This window comes from Phalacrocorax carbo, chromosome 5 (assembly GCF_963921805.1).
Source record: "Phalacrocorax carbo chromosome 5, bPhaCar2.1, whole genome shotgun sequence".
NCBI lineage: Eukaryota > Metazoa > Chordata > Aves > Suliformes > Phalacrocoracidae > Phalacrocorax > Phalacrocorax carbo.
The window spans coordinates 50,629,371-50,643,523 of NC_087517.1; the positions used below are offsets into that span (position 1 = coordinate 50,629,371).

The following is a 14,153-nucleotide window of genomic DNA, read 5'->3' on the forward strand; positions in this document are numbered from 1 at the left end:
TAATACCCTGTCCTCCTTAGAACACTCGTACCTTAGGGCTTACTACAGAAGTTAAACAAGAACATCTTTTCCCAAAAACTTCTATTTAAACAACCCTTTGAACTTAGTATGCTTAGAGGGCACATTTGTATGCTGAAATGTCACCATCCACACTCAGAATGAGGACCAGGATTGAAATTCCACCCAAGCTCTGACAGGAGCACTATAAGAGTCTAAGCTGGCTACGCAAAGAAGCCCTGCACTAGCCCTTGCTGTGCAGTCTCCCTGTCGGCTCCCCAACACTAGTCAAACTTCTGCCAAGACATTTCCAAGTGAAAAATGTACTTTATGAAATGACAAATGCAGTTGGTGGAAGAAGGGAAGGAGTTTTTCTGCCAAGTCCACATGCTGAAACAGCTCAAAAGTGCTATCACCAGGGCCAGCATGGCCAAGGAAGAGGGAACACCACCATTAGGGTCAGGGCAACCAGGATTTGTCTCTTCCATCTTTGCCCCAAATTCTATCACCTTAGGCCTGCTGCATGGTTGCAGAGGAAAAGTTCTCATGAATTTGATGATAAATAAGAACAAGACATGTAAGGCTGAATTTGGACAATTCAACATCAGTTCTACTGTTCTCAACCACCTGATAATCTGCAAGTATAGGAATTCAGGACTCACACTACAGCTGTGGAAATGTAAAAAAATCAGTAATGCTGACCAACTGAGTCAGCAGAACACTTTTTTGTTTGAACATTTAAGGAAAAGCTATTGTAACTTAAGGAGACAACCTTAAGGTTAAATATAAGAATTTTAGCAGAGGTTTCTTAAGCATTTATTCTATTCTGTCCCAGTTAGGACTCTCAAAGTGTGTGGGTTTGAATATTTTTTTTTTTTACAAGTCTGAGACACTACCATTAGATCACAGGGATACAGTTACCATGGCTGCACTGGTGCTGTGCATGACTTGAGCCACAGCTTTAACTTTCAGCATTTCACCCACTCTGCCCCAAACAGATGGAACATTGCTGAAAAAAAGCAGGCTGGAGATGAGAGGACTACTGCTTTAACATGCTTACCAACACTTGGCAATAGTATGATAAAGAGTTCCCTAAGGTAGTACCAGAAGCAGTGCTATTAGAAGGTAATACAGCTGCATCAGACACTGTGGGACCAAAGCTACTCAGTCCAGTCTCTCACTTCCCTTAATTAACCCAAGTACAACAGCATGCTAACCGGCCACCCAGCTTCTGAACCCAAATCACTACTTGGCATGGCACACTGAACAAAAGCATATGCATAACTGACTTGGACATTTCTAGCAAGGCACTGTAGTGTACCATGCAAACATACCTATTTTCTCTAAACAACTTTTAACTGCTCAGATAAACAAGTTCATCCTCCTCCTCGCCACATTGATGAGACATTGAAAGTTGGATGCATACCAAATTTCAAGGTGCATCTATGGAGGTAGAAAAAAGCTGCTTACTTCAGCAACATCTAATCAGAACACCAGAGTGTTCTTTCTGTATGGACAGTGCATTCAAGTCTATTAAGAGCTTTCTTTTTTATGCAAAAATCTTAGTCTTGTTAAAAAAGGTACTTAAGATCATTTGCAGTTCAGAAATGGAAGTCAGCAGCCTCTGGGAGCCTGCCAAAGTTTTGAAGCATGGCTAGCTTTACTTTTCCGAAATACTCAGCATACAAAACTAAGGAAAAACTGCTTTGAATTATAAGAATACACCAAATATCACCTAGATTTAATTACTACAATTTTTATTTGGGTATATGCAAAAATAAGTTCTAGAAATTAGAAACCCATCAAAATAACGAAAGATCACTAGCAAAGCATTTTGCACATAAAAGAGTGAAGTGGCTATTAAGTTAATATTAATCTTTCTTCCCCCTTCCCCAACCCCCAGATAATTTATATTTTAGAGCAAACTACTTCGGTAACCTGAGTTTTGCTGTGCTGCATTTTACAAACTATGCACATTGCAATTACATCATATTTTTCAGGCGCAGATGCCTCTAGTGCCTCCGCTGAACAGATTACGTTTTCCCAATGGAACTCTCCTATTTTGGTGGACAACACTAGAAAAATCAAGATTGCCTAACAGAATAAGCCACTTTCTTCCAACTGCAAGACGCACCCTACTTACGAAGAGAAAGCCACAGCTTTATACAGAAATGACCAACCTACTCTGTTTTCTCTGTAATCTTCAAAATTATCTTTTTAAAGCTCTACTTCAGTGCTTCTCTCTGGAACATCAGAAAAGGACATTTGTTACACAGTGCCTTTCAAAACTCTACTGTAGTTGTAAGTGGCAAACTACAGAGCAAGTCTACCTCAATGATTTAGTAGCATTTCTTAAGAAAATTGCTTTCAAAGGGAGATTACTTTCATATTCCAAGTCTTTACACTTCAGTGGTCATCACCTGTGCAATACTGTAAGCGCACTAATATATGCATGCAAACAGAGTTTAAAAAAGCCATTCAAGCAACACACCACAGTTTAGGGATACAACATTGTTTCAGAATGACCCTTATTTCAATTGGCTATGTTTCCGCTCTCATTTTCTTCATGCCATTTCAAGACAGGGCTACATAGTAATTCACCAAAATACTTCTAGCATCCATTCATTCCCATAAATCCCTTCTCTACCTACCAATATATCTGTGAACAGCTTTCTCCCACTACAGGAAGAGATCTCAACTTTCACCAAGAAGTGTTACTTTAACTAGGATTTACTGAAATAACAATGTTATAATTAGTTCAAGTGCAAGACAAATAGTTGCCAAAAACCACACCGATACTTTAAAGTAACTGAAAACTACATTGATACTTCTGTGCCCTATGCCTACTCAAGGGATTTGAGGAACAAAATTTCAAAGAGAGCAAGCAATTTTAAATGCTAGCTCAGAACTTTAATTAAAATGGTAAATTTTATTTATATATAATTTATAACAGCATTACATGATTTAGCCCTAAAAAGCAATACCTTGCTGAGCAGAAACTTAAGTCAAATTACTTAAGACCTGAACTTAAGTCTTACACTGGTTTTGCCTGGGATAAAGTTTTCTTCACAGTAGCTAATATGGGGCAACGTTTTGGATTTGTGCTAGAAACACTGTTGATAATACAGGGATGTTTTCATTACTGCTGAGCAGGGTTTACACAGAGTCAAGGCCTCTTCTGCCTCTCACTCCACCAGCAAGTGCTCTCGGGGTTACACAAGATGCTTAGAGGGGACACAGCCAGGACAGCTAACCCCAACTGGCCAAAGGGATGTTCCATACCATATGACATCATGCTTAGCATATAGAGCTGGGGGAAGGAGGGGGAAGGGGGAGATGTTTGGAGTGATGGTGTTTGTCTTCCCAAGTAACCGTTACGCATGATGGAGCCCTGCTTTCCTGGAGGCGGCTGAGCACCTGCCTGCCCATGGGAAGCAGTGAAAGAATTCCTTGCTTTGCTTGCATGCACAGCTTTTACTTTACCTATTAAACTGTCTTTATCTCAACCAAAAGTTTTCTCACTTTTACCCTTCCAATTCTCTCCCCCATCCCACCAGGGGATAGTGTGCAAGTGGCTAGGTGGTACTTAATTGCCAGCTGGGGTTAAACCATAGCAGCCTTCTGTCCTTTTAAGTAACGTCTTAGGTTCCACACAGATTTTGTCAAATAAGCCTTATCTCCATTCCATAAAGTCATGTCACTAGTGTGGCAAGTGGCACAGAAATTAACTTAGTTTAAAATGCTTGAAAGTCTAGAAACAAAAGTTTACAGGTGGTTTATCGGCAATTAAAAAATAAAGAGACAACTTCATCTCTTTGCCTCTCCAACTTTATTTTCAACTGCCAGTTTGCTTTTCGTTTTGGGTGGATGAATTCACTGGCTGTTGTTTGCAGTTTTTCCTATAATTAAAGAAAAAATTGAGATCACTTCTCTCTACAAAAACCCACTTAACAGTAAAACACATTTACCATTTTTACTTGCATTCTGCTGCTTAGTAGTTCCACTATATAACATCATAGTTACCAATTCACATATCCAGGGAAGACCTTAATCTTCACAATCTCCAATAAATTAAAGAAATTATAGACCTTGAGATAACCTGTAATCCCTCCCTCTCATGAAGACAAGATCAGTACCAGATACAATAGAAAATTTGTAACTCTATCAATAATTTCATTCTTGGCTGCATGGGGCTACAACTTCAACGTGGGAGGGGAAAAACACAACACCACTGCATTCTAGTCTCCAGCCTTACAGCTAGCATATTTTTCTGAGGAGTGAGAGTTAAACTTCAGAATTTCCAAGTTCAAAGAAGGGGAGGATTAGACCAGTGTATTTCAAAGAAAAAGCTATCGTACTAGCATTAACATCATTGCTTTCTGTTATGCCCTAAAAGGAAGGCAGTTTCCTATAATGAAAAAGATAGACACCCACAGGTGTTTCCTATACTAGAAAAAGATATCAAACAACCTATATGCTTTTCAGGCTTTGAATCTTTTTTTTTTTTTAGACACCCACATACAGAAGAGATTCACAGAATCACAGGTTGGAAGGGACCTCAGGGATCATCTAGTCCAACCTTTCTCAGAAGAGCACAGTATAGACAAGATGGCCCAGCACCCTGTCCAGATGACTCTTGAAGGTATCCAACCACCTCCCTGGGGAGATTATTCCAATAGTTGACTGTCCTCACTGTGAAAAATTTCACTCTGGTGCCCAATCGGAATCTCCCCAAGAGCAACTTGTGTCCATTCCCCCTTGTCCTCTCCATGTGACTCCGTGTAAAAAGGGAGTCTCCAACTTCTTTGTAGCTGCCCCGTAAGTACTGGCACATGGTGATGAGATTCCTTTCTAAGCCTCCTTTTCTGCAGGCTGAACAAGCCCAGTTCTCCCAGCCTATCCTTGTATATCAGGCTTCCCACTCCTTTGATCATCTTGGTTCAGAAATTTTTTTTTTGCCTGCCTTCAATGTCTCATCTCTACAATTCCAATTCGGGAAACTAAGTTCCCTATTCAGTATCTGCAGAGTTAGTGATTAATTTTTATTTATAAAGTGCATTTTTGAAGCACAGCATCCAAGCTAGGTGTGGCTGCTTCTTTAAAAATAAATAATACTTAAATACAGCAGGAGAGCATACTGGACCAGACACCCACAGGAGAAAAACCTATATGCCCATCTATGACTGAAATCATTTTAATAGACAACTGCACCTGGCACAACTACTGAGAAATAAAAACAGGTAAACATCTCTAATGGGTTGAGAAAGAGTAAAGTTGTAAGTTCCAACCCCAATCACACATTACTGGTCTCACAGTGAAATTTATAAACTGTTGGATTATAAGTGACATTAGAAGAGAACCTTAGCCCAGAAAACAAAGCTACAGAATTACAGACACAGCTTTCAAAATCTGATGGCAGAACAGATCCCTTTTAAATGGGGACATACATCCCATAACATCACTAGTAAAGCAACAAGAAGGACTCAGTATGTCAAAAGGAATTCTAAAGTTTTGCGAGCATCTAACAGTTAATTAAAATTAAGCACTGAATGCTACTGACTCACAGCCATGACAATTATCTTTTCTTACAACCTGCAGAGGTCAACAAGTTGTGCAGTGGTCTTATACCATCTTTCACCAACTACTGGATTTCTAGCTGCACTGCCTTTAAACTTTCCTCCACTTCCCTTCTTTGAAGCACAACTTGTTAAGAAGACAGCACACTAATCATTACAGTAAAGGCAAGTACCATGAAAATACACATTTACATTTTTATGTTGACCATTAAGAACTGCAGACCACTCACTAATGTTATCTTTATCACCTCCTTCAGACGACAAATTTCATCTAAATACAATGTTCAGCATACAATATTTTTTTGCCATTAATGTGGCTTGAAGCTATAACAAAGAGCCCATCATCAGCATCAAGTACACACATAGAAGGATCCTTTGATGAACGCTTGCTTGTCACAGTCAAAAGGAAGAGCTGACTACTTCACAGCCAGTTCAGTCTAATTTCTAGAGGTGTCACTCTCAGGCAGGGAAAAAACCAACACTTAACAAAATTAGCCCTCAGAATTGCCATGAGCAGTAACAAATTCCTCCTTCATAACCTCCAGAAAGAACACAGGAGGGTAAACACAGAAGATGGGAATACAACCCCTACACTGTCACAATTTTCAAATGGACTTCTATCTGGAATGCATGCTGAACAATATCAACACAAAATGGAAGTTAGTTTCCTGTAGATACAAGCCACTTACAACATCAGCAGGAAACCCACCTACCCAGAAGTGGGTCTGCTCCTGCCACCACTACAGCTTTGTTTTAGCAGTCTCTAAACTTTCCACCTTTTTTTCAAGATGTTTGGTGACAGCAGCTAAACTTCTCAAACAAATGTAATTCATTACTTAGTATTTTCTAGAAGAGTTAGCCTCCAAAGACACTTGGATATCTAGCAAGTCTGTCAAGGCAGTAACAGAAGTAGTAATGTGAATTATTGTAGTTCAAACCAGTCCTAAAGCTTCCAGCTGAGCTCTTTAGACTGGAGGCTGGTCAAAGTAGTACATGGTAAGAACGAACCAAATATGAAGTGAGACCTACATCTGCTTTAAAGGTAAGGTTACTGTGCATTTCAAAAAAAGAAGAGTTTTCCACCAAGACCTTGCCTATGATTTTTGCCCTAGTGTAACTCTCAGGAAAAAAAACCCTCAAAGAAAAAAGCTCCACAAGGCTTGATTTCCACTATACTTACACAAAAGCAAATCGCATTGTATTTTGCAGTTTCTATATGAGAAACACTAACTGTATAACCACTCCGGTACAAAGACACAAAATTCCACCCTGTGGTAGCAGTGGCTGATACTCCTTTCACAATGCAAGTGGCATTGAAGTAATATCAATTTGTAGCAAACCAAGCCTTTAGAAACATCTATTACTCTCTTGTTTTCTGCTCAATTTCAACCACTCAAACCAGTTACAGTACAATAAAGAAAAGATGTAGTCACATCTGTACTAGCATTGCCTACAAGCCACCATATAAAGTACTACTTGGAACTGTATTAACTTGTTTTTGATTAATTTATCAGTTAGGGCACTACTACGAGTGAGAAGTATGCATCACCTAACCAGGGACTAGGGTCTTATGCATAGATTTACAGAAAGTGTCTTCCTCTCTACTATTAGTTTGGGAAATAATGAGATTCATTCCTAAAACCTCTATAAGTTAAACCTGCACAATAGAATCTTACTTTATATACTTGGATCCAGTTAGAAATTCTGCCTATGGTCACTGAAGGAAGGGACTGTGCCACTGCATAGCAGGGGTACAAGAAGCCTAGGATACTCTTGAAATATAATAACAATGAGAACGCTTTTAGTCCTGGAATTGCTATATTCTAGAACATATTTAATAAACCGAGGGAAAAATACACTAGTTTTCACTTTAAAAAAAAATTTAATTTTCCATCCTCAATCCCAACCATGTTTTGTTACCAAACTAGAAATCACATGGCCTTTTCAGAATCCTCACCCAGGACCTGCTTGGTCATCATAAAAAGGCTTATGTTTAACATTATCTTTTGGCACAACTGACAAGAGTTGGCCTACAGTCTTTGACTGCTTATTTTCCAGAAGAGCCAGTGGACACAGGATGGAGACTATATACTTCATGTTCCTTGCAGATGCACAACTTAGACTGTATATAAACACTTATCATCTCATTAAAAATGAAATGGGAATGCTCTCAAAAATTCCGCCAAGGAAACTAACCCTCAAATCTCACTATGGGGTGGGTTATGCTTGTGCATACATACATGTTTTTTACTCATTTCCACCTCCCTTCATATCTTTAACCAAATCCTCACTACCAATTTCATAGATGATCTTAGCTGTTTTGCCAAGATGCCTAACAACATATTCAATATGTTGCTGAACATGAGCCAGCAGTGTGGCCAAGGCGGCCAACAGGGGTAGGGAAGTGATTGTGCCCCTGTACTTGGCACTGGTGAGGCCACATCTCACATACTGTGTTCAGTTTTGGGCCCCTCACTACAAGAAACACATTGCCCTTCTCTGGACACACTCCAGCAGCTCAAGGAAGCTGATGAAGGGTCTGGAGAAGAAGTCTTATGAGGAGAGGTTGAAGGAACTGGGGATATTTGGTCTGGAGATGAGGAGGCTGAGGCGAGGCCTTATCACTCTTTACAGCTTAAAGGAGGTTGTAGCAAGGTGGGTGTTGGTCTCTTCTCCCAAGTTACTAGCGATAGAACGAGAAGAAATGGCTTCAAGTGCCATCAGGAGAGGTTTAGATTGGATATTAGGAAAAATCTCTTCACCAAAAGGGCTGTCAAGCATTGGAACAGGCTGCCCAGGGAAGTGGTTAAGTCACCATCCCTGGAGGTATTTCAAAGACATGTAGGTGTGGCACTTAGGGACACGGTGTAGTGGTGGATTTAGCAGTGTTAGGTTTATGTTTGGACTCGATCTTAAGGATCTTTTCCAACCTTACCGATTCTATATACCACCACTCCAGCAGAGTGTATTACAGCTTCATAGTTCCGTACAGCTGTACGTTGAGGTCCTTTTGGTATTCTTTTCCACTGCGGGCATGTGACATATTGCATAGATTCTGGCACTAAGCATCCCATTTTAAGCCTCATGGAAGAGGAAAAGATACATTCATTTAACAGGATTAGGGGGATGAGTATACAGAGTAACTGCAAGAAGAAAGAATAGTCAGAGGGGTGGGTCATTGGGAACTTTTTCACCCATTCCAAATCACATATACCACCTCAAACACGCTTCTTGGCACTTCATTAAATAAACAAAGATCATAAAGAGTCTTCTATTTTACAGTAACAGATTTTTTCCCAATATTGTGTGAAGAACTATTCCACAAACAAGCAAGCTGTTAACAGCTTATACCAAATGTCTTCCTGATCCTAGCAATTCAGTCTATCCCGTTTCCTGAGAAGTGTCCCAAGCTAGCTATAGAGCTGCATATAATATCCAAGAGTAGAAAAACATTTTACTTTAGTTGCTTAGTAGCATATGGTTTCTAAAACAGATGCTGGCACCCTGACACACCACAAAAACACAATTAAACATGCTAGACAAAGCTTTCAACACTATGTTCACATTCTCTACATATTTTCTGATTGATCTTTCAGGCTTGCCTCCCACCCAAAAAAATATACCAGGATCAAATGTGATCACCAAATAGTTTACAGAGTTCTTTGCTCTCTTCCTCCAACTTGACAAAATAAGATGAGACAAACAAGACATTATTTCTCATTTATCCCTACTTGTTTTATTATTGTGGAAAGTTTTGCCAAAACTAATGGCTCCATATCTTGCTCTTAGGACAACCCAATCAGACATCTGGTCTTCTAGAATTTGGATGTGGTGTCTACTTTGAGGTAATACATTACTCCTAAATCTGGCACTGAAACAACAGAGTACACAGCAATCTTTAGGGTCAGAGATGAAGGTGCTACTATGAGAGCCGAATCTAGATGGTAGACAATATGTTTAAGACATCCTACCTTACTACAGAAACAGATCGCTAAGCTCATACTAGTGCCTCTTCTGTCCAAGCAGAAAAGCTGTTTCCATCATAACTTCCAAAGGCCGTAAATTAACACAGTTAGGTGTGAGAAGTGAATATGCAAGCTTCCTACTAATGAATATATTGTGTAGTATGCTGGAACACTGAAAGTGAAGACTCAAAGTGTCTTATTTCAATATACTGATACAGAGTGATCTTAACTGCAGTTTTAATATTTCAAGGCTTTTTAAGCTCTTTGTCAAAAGGGGACATCAATGGAGAGAAAGGAAATTGGACAAGACACTTCTTCAAAGGGTTTCTCCCTTCTGACTGTTTCAATCCCATACTGGTTGTTTTTCAGTCAGCTCTTCTGCATTTCATAGTACATGCATTTCAAGCTTAAGCTGAGTAGAGAAGCAAAGCTGTTGAGACATAACAAGACAGTCCCCTCTATAACCATCTGTTAATACCAACTACATACATAATTTTCTGCTTTAATACTGCTAAATTCGGATTCCGTTCTATTAATTCACTTTAATTTCACACTTAGAAAATCATCTTATTGGTATATGGGCCATAGCATCACCTCTGTTAAGCGCCAGAGAAGGGTTCTGAAGGAAACAGTCACATTTTCTCACTTTAGCTAGTCAACAGAAGTAGAGCAAACAGTTTCCAAGCAGTATTGCAAAGAGAGATACAAACTATTTAATATCTTTAATTCCATAAGGGAATAATAATGGCTAGTTGATTTATACTTAAAAGAATCCAAAGATATGGCAGTCACAGCATTTTACATATAAATCTAACTTGCTTGCAAGGAAGCTATAATGCACTGCCTTAAAGACATTCCTGTTAAACAGGCTGCTTTTCCCAAGTTTCTAAACTACAACTTCCACTTTCACTCAGTGTTTCCCTTAAGTTCATTGTAAACAGGCCTCTTCAGCAATTCTTCTGGCCAAAATAAAGTCTTCTAGTAGTATTAGAAGATAAATTACTTTAGTAACTCAGGAAGTGCAGGACTCAATACTGCATAGGCATTCTGCTTTTCACACAGAAAGCAAATGAGAAGCATCACCTACGTTCAAGCAATATCATAGATGGAGGAAACAAATTACTTAGGTGAACAAGTACTTAGAACTACAAACTGTCAAGAAATAAATGCGGACTGGATATCAAATTTGCATTAAGTCTCATTAATAAGTTATATATTGAAAGATAAGCCTGTAGTGTTCTTTTATATTTGTATAATAAAGACTCTTGCAAGTTACAATTAGCCCATGCCTCACTACTGAAAACATAAATAACACAGAGCTAAGTAACTACACACTCTTACTAGAATGTATGTTGTACCAAAAATACACACTGCCGTTCAAATAACTGCAGTAATCTATTTGGAAAACTGAAACAGGGAGACTTCCCATCTTTCAGCATTTCAGAAAAAATATAAAGCAGCACACATGTATTTATGCAGTTCACAAGGTACTTTATATGCCACCTGGAAATTTTAAACCAGCTTAATATTCATCAGTGTACACTGTTGGAGTACATTTAGACTCCTTCCACTGAAGGAGATTTTAAACTTAAGTAATATCACTAGCAGTAATACAACCTTTCATTTTTAAGTTGTCAACACCTCACAAGGAACAGTTCCTAGAGCTATCCACCCACTTCTAAGTTTTCTGTATTCTTCCACTCAGAGCACTTTTTAAAATAGCAACACACCTATTCAAAGTATCCTGCTGTTCCAACTTAAATAACGTTTATCCTGACAAAGATGATCTTTAGCCCCAGTTGTATTTGTCATACAAGACACAAAACTACAACACTAATTCCTTCTTACACTTCAAGAAGTTCTTGGCAACTAAAGCAAAACAAAACCAATAGAACTGGCAGATTCAAAGTCAGATTTTGCCAAATGTATTTAACAGCAGTTAAAGCTTACCCAAACACTGCTATGCTCTTAAAAATATTCTAATTGAAAGAAGCTGCTTTGTTAAAAAATACAAACAAAACACACACAACCTACCCCCCCCCAAAAAGAAACAAACAAACAAAAAGATTTTAAAAAGGGCAGTGCCCTCACAGAAATACTGAGACACTAATTTTAAAGAAGAAAAGTGAATGCAAAATTAGCTATCAGCGAAGCTTATCTGTTTTATTAGCCGAAAAATAGCAGTGACCAGAATAAAGTTCTGTAAGTTACAGCAGCAGCACAAGTGCCTGCCGGGAGACGGAGCAGCGCAGGCCGCTTCCCCTATCTCGACAAAACACCCAGTTCAGAGCCCCTCCGGTCCACCGGGGAACGACGCGCCGCCCGCCACCCCCCGCCGCTCCGCCCCGCGCCGCGCCCGGCCGCCAGCACCCCGCGCCCGAAAGCTGCGGTGGAAGGGCAGCGGCCTCCCTACCCCCCCCCGGCTGGCTCCCCACCCGGGGCGAAGCGACACAGACGCCAGGAGGCGGCTCCGGAGCAGCTGCCAGAGAACCGAGCGTCACGACCGCGGGAAGAAAGAGGCGGCGGACGGGCAGAGCTGCCTCCGGAGTGGCGCGGGCCTTCCCCGCCGCGCCCAGGCCCGCGGCACCCCGCGGGACACCGCGCCTGGCCGGGGGACCGCGGGCTCAGAGGGGGCGTGTGAGAGGGGGACTCCGCGCACAGCAGCCCCCGGCCTGACCACGCCAGGCCCTGCATGAGGAGTGTCCGGAGCCCCCCGCGCGGAGGTGAGCCAGGCCCCAGCCGCCAGTGGAGCGCCGGCCCACTCCCGAAGCGGTGGCGGGGAGAGCTCGCCGCTATCGTGGCCCGTACCTCGGCAAGCGCGTCCTCCCCCGCCACAGGCCCCCGGCTGCCTCCACTCAGGCGGGAAAGCCACCGCTCGCCACCATCACCGACGCTCCAAGATGGCGGACATATCAGCTCCTGCGAGCCCTCCTCTCGCTCCGCCCCACTTGCCAATCATATGGCCCCGACACCACCCTCCTCCTCGGCTCGCCCCTTTCTATTGGGCGATGTGCGGAAGCCGGCCTCTCACTGGCAGTCCGGCGGGTGTCAGTCACTCAGCTGCGCGACTGCAACAGGGTTGAAAGGGGATGGGGACGGGCTCTCGGCTTCCTGCTGGCCAGTCAACGCAAGGGGCGGGTGCATCTCGCTTCCCAACTTAGCAACAAGGTAACGTCACCCTGACAGACATTTCCCTCGCCCAATAGAAGGAGCAGGTTCCTTTTAAAAATAAACCCTTTGCACCCAATCCAGAGCTGAGGCGCTCGGAGCCGGCAGGAGGCCGCGGCAGGAGGGGATGGGAGCTTGTGGTGTCAATCTCCTCGTAGCCTTACCCCTGTGCCTCGCCATTGGCTAGCCCGTGGAGCCACGCCCCTCGGGGGGCAGTGCGGGCGCCAAACTGCCTGACAACAAGCCGGCGGCGCGCGGGGAGGGGGAGGGAATGTGCTAGTGAGGAGGGGAATTAGCTCAAATGGTAGAGCGCTCGCTTAGCATGCGAGAGGTAGCGGGATCGATGCCCGCATTCTCCACAAGCAGGACTTTTTTCTTTTCTAAGCCTCCTCCGATTGAAAACTCGCGTGATAAACAGTTTAACAGGTGGCTTCGCGTGCCTCACAACTGGCAAAAAAAACCACCCACGATGCAGTCTTTCTTTGTTATGGAGGCATGAACATATTCCAGCCAGTCAGGCTACCTGCTGCCTTCCCTTATGAAGCCTCATATATTACCTCTGCCCAAAATGGTGGTGACCCCTCTTGCTGCTGGCCCCTAACCCTCAGAGCAGCCATCCAAGTTTCAAAATATCGCTGGCAGGATGACATCCCCATCCCTGGAGGACACCACCCAGCTGTGGTCAATAGCCCTTCACCTGTAGACAGCAAAGCTGGTTTTGGTGGGCTTTTGCCTGTTTTCAAGGTGGTTTTGACTAGTTTTCACTCTGTGTGGCTCTTGAAGAGCTGGGGTGGACTGCTGGTTAAAGGCAGCACCACCAGCAAAGTGGGGGGTGCCAAAAATGTCTGGTTGCACCCTGGGGCAGCAATACTGGCCTGGTCGCCACCTGCAACTATTTTTGGTCCCCCTCCCCAGACCCACCTTGGTTTTGGGTCCCCCTCCCAGGGGGAGGGATTGTGCAGCTGAAGGCAGCTCTGTTGAGCCTGAGCCACCATGCCTCCTGACCCAGCATGGCAGTTCTGCCCTTCACATTTTGTGTGCTTGTTTGTGTTAAAGTTTAGGGTTGTCGATGATGGTTATGTATATAAAATGTCTGCCTATTTGTGATTTAAGGTGTGTGGAGGGGCCACCATGCAGAGAGGGGAGTCACCTCCTAGAGCAAAGGGAGACAGCCTGTCTGCAAGTCCCAGCTCCCACACCTCCTGTCTTCTCCATATCTCTTCCCAATATAGTAACAGAGCCAGGAAAGCCTGTTGTTTTCCTTATCAGTTGACATCATGGACCTGTAAAACACCCTTTCTCGGAGGCTTGCTCCATCAGGGCACTGAGGCACCATGACAGCGTAGCATTAGCAGCTTTTCATCAATGTGTGCAAGCAAGTAGCTGAAGGGTGTATGGTGCAGTCCAGGCTCACCAAAGCTAATTTTCCATCATGCTAGCATTTGCC

The 14,153-nt window shown here is 42.6% G+C and overlaps 1 protein-coding gene and 1 non-coding gene across 4 annotated transcripts in view; one reads left to right on the forward strand and one right to left on the reverse strand.

Annotated features, from left to right (window-relative positions):
* LOC135313453 (serine/threonine-protein phosphatase 6 regulatory subunit 3-like) overlaps positions 1 to 12,489 on the reverse strand; it is a 50,068-nt gene extending 37,579 nt beyond the window's left edge. The window contains exon 1 of one of the 3 annotated variants that reach the window (XM_064452381.1): positions 12,347 to 12,489. The gene's annotated coding sequence lies outside the window, so the exon portion shown is untranslated. The remainder of the gene's footprint in view (positions 1 to 12,346) is intronic. The other 2 variants (XM_064452378.1, XM_064452379.1) reach the window with 2 other exon arrangements.
* A 503-nt stretch (positions 12,490 to 12,992) lies between these two features.
* TRNAA-AGC (transfer RNA alanine (anticodon AGC)) lies at positions 12,993 to 13,065 on the forward strand. The gene has a single exon. It is a non-coding gene; the product is annotated as a tRNA-Ala (tRNA).
* Positions 13,066 to 14,153: the final 1,088 nt, after the last annotated feature.